Below are 9,637 nucleotides of genomic sequence, written 5' to 3'. Positions count from 1 at the left end.
ATCTCGGCGCAAAAGCACCAGAACTGGGAATCGGGAGGCAGAGTCACGCGTGGCAGTCACCCGGGGCAGCTTAACTGAAGCCCTCAGCCAGCGCCTAGCCTGGGCTGCAGCTGCCACTACCCGCATCCTCTCGCTATCCAGCCATGACAGAGGGCTGCGCCAGAACCGGGCAGCAGACATAGGGTCCAAGGACCTTTGGATTTGGGGGAATCTGTGGGTGGGGCATCGACTCTTGGAGGGATCTCCCTCCATTAGGCAGACTTTGATATTAATAACATGTGTAACCTGATTTCTGAATAAATTCCTTTCCTACATTTGCAATAGACACTAAAGAAGTTCCAGGGCCTGGGGGAAAAACTTGTCACGCTTCCAGATTGGGAGTTGGGAATGAGAGAATGGAACAGCTAGGAAAAGTGGATTGAAAGTGAGGGGGGCAGGGGGGCAGAGGTAAGGGGTAGCAGCTGGCAGCAGGGCCATGCTGCTATGGCCTTCTGCTAGTCCAGAGAGGTCTGAAGACGCAATGCAGGTGTTAGAATAATGGGAAGGGTACGCTGGTGGGGACAAGTCAGATGAATGCTGTGCATGGCCAGGTGTAAGGGGAGGCCCGGCCTCAGTCTCAGTGCATCAGAGAGGAGCAGGCCAGTAGGCTGCTTGGGGCCAGATGTGGGGACCAGGCAGGGGCAGATTGGGGGCCTTTCATGCCCCTCACTCCTTTTTTCCCACATGCAAGGATGAAAGACCTGTGCACAGGCCTTGTGGTACAGCTGTTGATGCGGGGGGGGGGCTCCTTTCCAATGAAAGGATGGGCAGAACCACAGACCCAGTGGTAGTCCCCTAGAGGCCCAAGCTCACTCCTAGTTGGGTGGCACAGCCAAACCTCATGCCCAGCACAGCCCCTTTCTTACAGGTCACCCATGAGTCAGAGGGTGCCTCTCAATCTGGCTGCCTTGCTATGTGACTCCCTAGGCTGGGGGAGTGGGGGAGAGTAGGCAGATTGCTTGGATCAGAATGGCTTCTCCAGCCCTGGCAGAGCTGCTGGGTTGCTGATTGGCTGTCCCAGGGCCTCCCCCCAGACTCCAGCTCAATGAGGGGCACCAGAGCCTTTTAGAAACAGAGTCATAAGGAAGGAAGTCAGGACAAGCCCTCCAGCCCCACCACCTGAAGTCTCTCTCCTTCCACCTCACTGCAAGGGATCTGTCCACCCTCCGCACTTGTCAGTTCTAGCTCTTGGGGGGGCCATGCACAGAGGAGCCAGAGGAGAAGGAACCCCAGATGGACGAACCCCTTTGGTGGGGGGGCTCAGCACTCAGCACTGGCTTTGCCCCAACCCATAGTTCCTAGTCTTCTGAGGCCCAGAAAAACCACCAGGATCCCATGCCCTCTTCCCACAGCTCCACATGCAACCAGAGTCTTTGAAGCCAGGCAGGGAAACCACTGCAGGTGTACTGGCACATGGCCATGCCCTCTGATCAGTAGTTGCCCTCTGCCCTCTTGTTTGGGCTTGGGCCCTGAGGCTTTCCTGGTCAGCCTCACCCTGTCTTTGAAACCAACTTCTCCCCAAAGAGATGGATTGCAGGATGGTCTGGTTCCTGCGCTGACTTTAGCATGATCCCCCAAATCCGGTTTCAGCTTGGTTTGTGTGTGTTGTAGAAATGCAGCCTTTGTGCTTGAAGGGAAGTATTTATTTATTTAATTTATTTATTTTGTCACACAGTATATATAAGCATAAACATGAAATAACTATACAATATATAAGCATATATATAAGTATGAGTATGTACAAACTATATTAATTGGATATAACGAAAGGAAACAATAGGACAGGAATGGTAGGCACGCTTGTGCTCTTATGCATGCCCCTTACAGAGTAAGGGATAAAAGTAATGTTAACAATATGAATTAAAATTGAAGAAAAAATTAAATGAACCAATTCGTTCGTTTGTTTGTTACATTAACAAAACAAAAAATAAAATACAGGAAAGCTCAGCATTACAGTTCAGTGGAAGGTCACATTATTCTGTGACCAATTCACGAAAATTTGCCCAAATTAATTGGAATGCATATTCTCTTTGAAATTTAACATAATAAGTGTTTTCACTGACAATATAAGTTATCTAATCTGAAATCTAAATATGTTTGTGTGTTAAATACTTTTCAATTTTGCTTATTAATTAGCATATCCTTCTTCAAGTTTAAAAACTTTGATTTCTAAAATTAGAAGTGGAATCAAACTCCCTGATCAGCCACAATTCTGTTGAAAGCTCCCAGAAAACCAGGACATTAAGTTTCCTCTTGAATGCATCCCACAAAAGCCCACCACTGCCATCGCCAGCTCCCAGTCTGGACATGGGTTCCATTCTTGCACCCCTCTTATGGCATTGAAGCAGAATTTGACCTCTCACTCACACATTCTTGATCTTGAGCAACTCACTTGTGGCCTGCTGTATATCCAGAACCTCACCTGCTTGTGATGTGCCTGAATGATGTTACGCCTTGGGTGAAGAATGCCCTCTGCTGCTGCAGAGCCACCTTCCAAATTCTACTAGATGATTTAGCAACTTTCAGTTTAAGAACTAACTTTGCATTCCATCAGTCTTCAGCAGTCCAGAGTAAGGTCATCTTGAGATAGAGAAATAATTCCTCTGTATTTGCACTAGTGCCATAAATCGTCACCTTCTTGGGGCTCAACTGTGCATTTAGAATCAAACCATTCAGGGTAAAATAACATTTGAATTTTTAATTCAGAATTGCATCCGGCATTGCTTGTATTCTAGAGAAGCTGGGCTATAGCTAGAGAGTGGTAATAGAGAAGCCTCTTGCTTTATGTTGTGAAGTGATCTGGGCTCATTTTTAATCTATGAATCCTGAGAATGTAGATACCTCTTTTGCTTCCCAGAGGGATCCTCATAGTTAAGGCCTCCCATGAAGTGGCAGGAGGTTGGATCAATGCTGCTTCTTGAAGTGAAAAGATGGTCACCATCTCTGCTCCCCCTCCTGCAGAAGCCTTCACCTGACCTGCTTTGGAGGAATTTAGAACTGTCTCCAACCTTCCTTTTCTAGAAGTGATCTGGATAAAGTGGCCAAGAGCTCTAGAGGCTATTTGGATCCCTGGAGTCAGGACTTATCAGTAAATCAGGGTTTAGTTAGTGCATAAGAGCACTAACGTGCCTACCGTTCCTGTCCTAATGTTCCCTTTGATTATATCCAATTTCATATAGTTATTACATACTTATGCTTATATATATGCTTATATATCGTATAGTTATTTCATGCTTATGCTTATATATACTGTTGTGACAAATAAATAAATAAATAAAATAAAAAATAGAACCAGCAGCAGGATTACATTGGTTGTGTTTGTGGGGATTCCTGGAATCAGAAGAGTGGGTGATAGTCCCCCTGGTCTTTCTTGACTTCTTGATGGTTTCAATCCCATGTTATCCTTCTGGGCTGCCTGAAAAGAGTTGGAATGGTGGGGGTTAGGGTTAGGGTTAGTGTCTGGCTTAAAAATAGGCAAAGAAAAAACGAAAATATTGGTGAAAAAATTACAGAAAAACAGAAAAGAGGGATAAAAGAGAAATTGGACATAAAAGTTGTGAAATAGTAAAATATTTAGAAATATATTTAACATCAAGATGTGTAACAATAAAAGAGGACAACTATTATAAATTAAAAGAACAAATAGAGAAAGATTTGGAGAGATGGAAAAATCTAAAACTGTTACTTATGGGAAAGATTGCAATAATAAAGTTGAACATATTGCCAAGACTATTCATTTCAGACAGTACCAATAAAAATGGAAAAGACTTATTTTCAATATCTCAACAAGATAATAAGGAAATTTATATGGCAAGGGAAAAATGCTGGATACGCGATCAACAGACCCATCTGATTTTTATGGCCCCACTTCACAAGAAGGGATTCACATTTTGATCTACTTTTTTCTGAACACCTTTCATTTTGTCTTCTAAATGCTTATTTGACTGAGAGATCTGTTGCATTTCCACTTCCAATCCCTCAATTTTTTTACTCAGTCCTTGAACTGCCATGAGAATATCTTCTCTTATTTTTGCATTAAAATTCTCCATCATCTCTTTTTGCCTATCTTCAGAAAGTTTTAATTGTTCTTTCAATATTTCCTCAAGACTTGGTTCAGATCCCCTTCTCCCAGAAGGCTTTAAAGGTTTAGCTGCCATTCTGTCTTCAAAAGAATCAGGAATTCAAACTTAATAACTTTCCTTCCCTCCTTTCAGTATAAAAAAACTCCGTTTGTAACAATCCACAAATAACGCTACTTCATCGTACTAAAAATTTTTTACTTTCACTTTCAGACGCCATTTTAAAAGTCAATTAATCAAAGACAAAGAAAGGTTTCAAGTTTCAAAAAGGGAGTCGGTACTTGCCGTGCTGATTCTACATCAAAGATCGAACGCTTGTGAAATTCCCGTCTGCTTAGAAAATCAATCAATTTAATAAGTCCTTTTGAGCAGAAGCGACATTCCCACTCCTTTTTCCTGATAAAAACAGGAGCGTGTTGAAGTTGGAGGGAGTGGAATTCGATGGGGTCATAAATCCAGGAAAATTCGCTCTTGAGAGCAAACCCCCTGTCAGACCTGCCACTCTTCCACAACTCTGATAACCCCTTTCGCCCAGAGGGTATGCTAAGCTCAGTGAACAGTGATTTTTTTTTCTGTTTCACTGACTTTTACAATCTTCTAACACAGAGTGCTCTGTTAGAGCACCCAGCAGGAGGGTGACGTCACTGGAGCCAAGTCCACAAGTCTTAAAGTTGCCAAGGTTGGAGACCCCTGATTTAGATAAATGGCATCAGTTATGGGAAAGGAACTATAAATTAACAATGTCCACTGCATATAAAGAAAATCAATATAAAATGTTGTATGGATGGCATATGCCTCCTGAAAACTGGCAAAAATGTTTAAACATAAATCAGCTAAACATTGGAAATGTCACCAGTTACCAGGATCTTATTATCATATCATGCCCAGAAGCTAAAAACAAAATTAAGACATGGTTAGAAGAAATGACTCAACAACATATTGAGTTAAAACGGAGCTGTTCATATTGGGTATCCTTCTAGAGAAAATTAGTAAAGAAAATATTTACTTGATTATACATAGATCCCTCGCATCCTGGACATAAACTGTTTCAACTCCTACCCTCAAAACGACGCTATAGAGCACTGCACACCAGAACAACTAGACACAAGAACAGTTTTTTCCTGAAGGCCATCACTCTGCTAAACAAATAATTCCCTCAACACTGTCAGACTATTTACTGAATCTGCACTACTATTAATCGTTTCATAGTTCCCATCACCAATCTCTTTCCACTTAGGACTGTATGACTATAACTTGTTGCTGGCAATCCTTATGATTTATATTGATATATTGATCATCAATTGTGTTGTAAATGTTGTACCTTGATGAACGTATCTTTTCTTTTATGTACACTGAGAGCATATGCACCAAGACAAATTCCTTGTGTGTCCAATCACACTTGGCCAATAAAATTCTATTCTATTCTATTCTAATAACAGCGGCAAGAATTGTTTTTGCACAAAATTGGAAAGCAGAGAAAATACCTCTGGAAGGGGAAGTTATTAAAAAAAATTTAGACTGCAGAAATGAATAGATTAACTTTGATGATTAAAGAAAGAGAGAATTCAGAATATTTTAAGATATGGGACCAATTTTACCATTGGTTAGAAAAAAGATATAAATAAGCAAATTGATAGTTATGTAACAAAATGGTATAATTAGAATATTTGTGAAAAAATTGTAATAGATTGAATTGAAATGAAGAAAGAAGAAACAATAAAAAGATGAAGCCATGAAGAAAACACCGAGATGTCACACGGAAGGAACAACTGATGTATTTAATGTTTGTTTGTTTATAAAATATTTTTTTTATTCATGTAGGGGCTATTTGGACCACTGGAGTCAGGACTTATCGGTAGATCAGGGTTTAGATCCAGCAGCAGGATTATTTATTTATTTATTAAATTTTATTTAACCATTACATTGGTTGTGTTTGTGGGGATTCCTGGAATCAGAAGGTGGGTGGTCCTTCTTGAGTTCTTGATGGCTTTCAATCCCATGATATCCTTCCGGGCTGCCTGCAAAGAGTTGGAATGGTGGGGGTGGGGGCAGCTGTTCTCCAGGGATCCCCTCTCTTCCTTGAGTGCCTCAGGGGGCTTGTCATCTCCCCATTCCTTTTTAACACCTCCATGAGGCTAATGGGGGAAATTGCCCTCCAAGATGGTTTGTGGGCCCAATAATTCCAGGAAATTCAAAGCTGGGTTATGCCCATCAGAGTAATCCAGAATTCCCCTACCTTAGAAGACCAGGTGGAAGCTTATTGCAACTCAGGTCATGAAGTCCCTTCTCGTAAAGTAACAAAAGCAAGCAACATTATTAGACCAACAACACTAATATGAAATCTAATTATGTAATGAAGGCACAGAGTAGATTTGTGATAAGCAGAGTGCTTGCAAAACTCTGAACTGAAATTTGTGGCATCAATGTAGATGGGTCCTAAAGGTGCTTTTTCAGGCGGCAACTGGACTTTCCTGTTTTTTCTTTTGATGTTTCACTTCTCATCCAAGCAGCTTCTTCAGCTCTGGCAGGATAGTGGGGAATGGAAGGATTTATATTCCTTACAGACAGCTGATAATTTGCATCCTTTTAGAGGGTCCTTAAAGCACTTGGAGGTTTATCTGTGTCCTCAGGGCCACCTGAGGGGTTCCTGTATTCTGCAATTTTTTTTCACTGGAAATCCATTCCTACTCCCACACCATTCAAAGGGTACTCATCCCAAATTGTATAGCTAAAAATCTATAAAAATTCTCAGTCATCCAGGTCATGGTTGTCCCAAAGGTGCTTTTTCAGGAAGCAACTGGATTTTATTGTCTTTTTCTTTTTCTTTTTTTTTTATAAAAAAGTTTTATTTTTACAATCATATCCAACAGCTCATCCAATGTACAGTCATATACAATTAGTCGGGCTTGCCCAGTCACCACCCCCTCCTTTTAACTCTCTTCCCTCTTCTACCTTCTTCTACTTAGGCTTAGGACCGGGATACCTTCGAGACCGCCTTCTGCCACCGATTGCCTCCCAACGACCTGTGCGCTCCCACAGAGTGGGCCTCCTCAGGGTGCCGTCGACCAAACAATGTAGGTTGGCGGCCCCCAGGGGGAGGGCCTTCTCTGTGGCGGCACCAGCTCTGTGGAACGAGCTTCCTCCAGGATTACGACAACTACCCGACCTCCGGACCTTCAGACGTGAACTGAAGACTCTATTGTTTGACTTCCGGGTGGCTCCACCTCTTCGCTGAGCCCTAATTAAAGGGGCTCCGCACTGAACATCGTAAAGCCAGGAAAAGCCGGCTTTAATCTTTTTCCCTGGATGAAAGGGGAAGATAAGAGCAGCAGGAAATGTTGGTAGACCTCCCCAGAGGCTTTGTTTTAATTAAGCAGAGCTTCGAAGGGTCGACGGGTCCCATAAATATTCCTGCCATTAGCTCCGACTTCAGTGCGCTCCTGCAAAAGCAGGAAAAGAAGAAAGTGTCCATCTCTGCTAATTGTCTTATCTTTATGGATCTCTTTAAGCAGACGGAATGAGTGCCAGCGGACAATTATTGGATTGCAAGTATTTTTGATTTCCTGACTTCTACCTTCTAAAAAGAAAAAATTTTCCCTTTGTTTTAATTGACTCTTAAAGATGGCGCCTGAACGGGAGTGAAAGTGACGAATGGAATTTCAAACAGTCTGTGCAACTAAGAAGATAAGAAATGTTATGTGTGGATTTTAATGAAGTGAACTGAGCTCTCCTATACTTAAAGGGAAAAGAAGTTTCTAGACTTATATTTTGTGAATTTTAAAACTGAAATGGCTACTAAACCACCTAAGACTGGGGGCAGAAGGGGTTCTGAACCAGCTTTAGAAGATCTGATTAAAGAGCAAGGGAAAGTGTCTGAAGAAAGGTTTAAGGAGATTATGGATAATAATGAGAAAATAAGAGAAGAAATAAAAAAGAATAATAAAAAAATAAGAGAAGATATCTTGATGGCTTTTCAAGGTTTGGCAAAAAGACTGGAGGAAGTGGAGGAGGAGGTGCAAGAAATTGTTCAGTCAAATCAACAAATAGAAAATAGAATGGGGGGAATGCAAATCAAATTGGATAAAAATGAAGATCAAGTGGTGGTGATGCAGTATAGAATGATGGAAGGAGCTCTGAGAATTAGAGGTTTGAATGAGGAGAAAGGGGAAGATTTAAAAAAATTTATCAGAAGCTCTGGCTGAATTTATTGAACTTGATCCACAAGAGGTTGCTTATCAAATTGACAAAATTTATAGAGTTAATTCTTGGATTGCTAGGCAAAAGAAACTTCCTAGAGACATTGTGGTTTATTTTTTGAAAAGAACAGTGAGAATCAAATTTTGCAAGTTGCTTTTCAGAAAAACTTGAAAATAGGGAACAGGAGTTGAAGGTTTTGAAAGAGATTCCTCCCAAGATGTTAAGGGATAGAAAGGACTTTACATTTTTCACTCAAGAACTTAAGAAATACCAGATTCAATTTAGATGGGAGGTTCCAGTTGGCTTGACAGTGTATTATCAAGGAAGGAGACATCGTATTGACACAGTGCTTAAGGCCAAAGATTTTCTTTCTACAGTGTTGAAATTTGAAATAGAAATAATAGAAAAAAGAATTCAAGAGACTCAAATGGGTGTGGAAGCTGAGGTGATTCCAGTGATGTTACCATCAGAGGAACAACCACAAGAACAAAGACTGACGAGGGGAGCCCTTAAGCGTAAAGAAAAGGAGCAACAAACTCAAAGTAAAGCTCAGGATTCTGCTACAGAAGCGGTGGGAGGAGCACGTCAAGATACGGGAGGACGATCTTCAGTTGATTGCTCAAAGGCTTCAGCAGCCCAGTAATGGCAAATAAAATCTTGACTTGGAATGTCAATGGTTTGAACTCAGCTCAGAAGAGAAGAAAATATTTCATTATTTGAAACAATTTAAAAATGATGTTATTTGCTTACAAGAAAGCATATTAAATTATCAGATCAAAAGTACCTAATAAACTCAAAGTTAGGTAAACATTTTGTTGCTTCAGCTTTGGAGAAAAACATGGCATAGTGGTTTATTTGAGAAAAGATATACCAGCCAAGTTAATAGAGGCAGATATTCACGGAAGATATATTGCTATTGAACTTACAATAGAAACAAAAAGGACTCTCTTGCTTGGTATATATGCACCCAATCAGCAACAAGAAAAATTTTATAGAATGTTATATGATAAGTTGAATCTATGGGATTATAAATCGTGCATTATATTGGGAGATTGGAATGGAGTAATAGATACACGAAAGGACAAGAGAATTTCTTCCAAGAAGATACCTGCACATGCAAAGCTGCCTAAATCCTTTTTTGATATGATAGAAGATTTTGAGTTAAGAGATGTATGGAGGCTGCGGAATTTGGAGGAAAGAGACTATACTTTTTTTTCTGATAGGCATCAATCCTTCTCACATATTGATTTTATTTTAATTTCTAATGATTTGCTTTTTAGGGTGAAGAAAACTAAGATATTTCCAAGATGTTTGTCTGATCA

Source organism: Ahaetulla prasina, chromosome 2, assembly GCF_028640845.1.
Source record: "Ahaetulla prasina isolate Xishuangbanna chromosome 2, ASM2864084v1, whole genome shotgun sequence".
Taxonomy (NCBI): domain Eukaryota; kingdom Metazoa; phylum Chordata; class Lepidosauria; order Squamata; family Colubridae; genus Ahaetulla; species Ahaetulla prasina.
This window is presented reverse-complemented; position numbering follows the sequence as displayed.